The sequence below is a fragment of the Phaseolus vulgaris genome, chromosome 9 (assembly GCF_051622355.1).
Source record: "Phaseolus vulgaris cultivar YP4 chromosome 9, ASM5162235v1, whole genome shotgun sequence".
Lineage (NCBI taxonomy): Eukaryota > Viridiplantae > Streptophyta > Magnoliopsida > Fabales > Fabaceae > Phaseolus > Phaseolus vulgaris.
This window is the reverse complement of record NC_143506.1, coordinates 30,958,217-30,959,421: the sequence shown is the minus strand read 5'-3', so window position 1 is coordinate 30,959,421 and position 1,205 is coordinate 30,958,217.

Below are 1,205 nucleotides of genomic sequence, written 5' to 3'. Positions count from 1 at the left end.
TTATTTTATTTGAATTGAAGCGATGAGCGCAGTTTTTAGATTTGAACTAAGCACGTGCCAACTCTGGCGCGTACATTCACGCCCTTCTCGGAATGGGGAGAAATGTTGTAACAATTCCTCAGGAAGTAACTCAAATTGCTTGTTAAATGTAGAACAAATATATATGATAGGAAATTTTATATATTACAACTTATCATTGTTCTATTATTTTCTAAATAAATTATTTATAGAAGAATATATAAGGTAAAGATGACAATTATAATTGTCTAACACAAATTATTCGTATCATTTCCACTCCAATTATTCCTATGATTTCCACTCCAAGTATATATGTGATGTTTACTCACATTTCAAAATTGTAACAATATTACTCATTCAATATAATACTTAATATTATTATTAAATCATTTGGATAGTTTTTATTTATGGTTTAAGAAAAAAAAAATAATAGAATATCATCTGAAATGTTATTTGACTTGTTAGGTCATCTCACAAATCCAAAAGTTTAGATGAAGCTTCATTCTGTAAGATAGATAAATCCATCGTTTTTAATTCAACAAATTCTAAAAAAAAAAAGGTGAATTCCAAGTTTCGTCTGATACATCACATTTTGAAGAACTTCGAAATAAGACAAACTAAATTTGATAGAATAACACTTGTCCGGAAGATTTGTAAAAAGACTTGTATGAAATACACATAATAGTAATCATCAATCTAAATAAAAGCATGCATTAGACAAAAGGTCCAAAGAGAAAGACTTACACTTGACTTATCAAATGAAATTATAAATAACATCTTTAACCTATTGGTTATACCAAATTATTATACACCTTCATTGGATGAAACAAAAATAGAATCTTGCGTCTAACAAAAATGATAAATTAAGATAGAATTATATGTATTAAATGTGTTTTATAAGAAGGTGTAACAACTTAATGGTATCATAACAATGTTTCATGTGTGACCTGTGAAATGAGTTCATCGTGACAATTTGTTATAGACTCTTACATGTGTGATTATAGATGGCAAACAAGAGAAGAAACACCGAATTGACTGAAGCAGTGCAGGCTATTAAAGATATGGTTGTCACTTTGATAAGGAATTTCTTTAAGGCTATGTGTTAGAATTGTGTAACCACTTGAGAATATTTTTTTGTAAACTTTGGTATTATATTTTCATTCTACTAAGTTTATCAATTTGTGGGT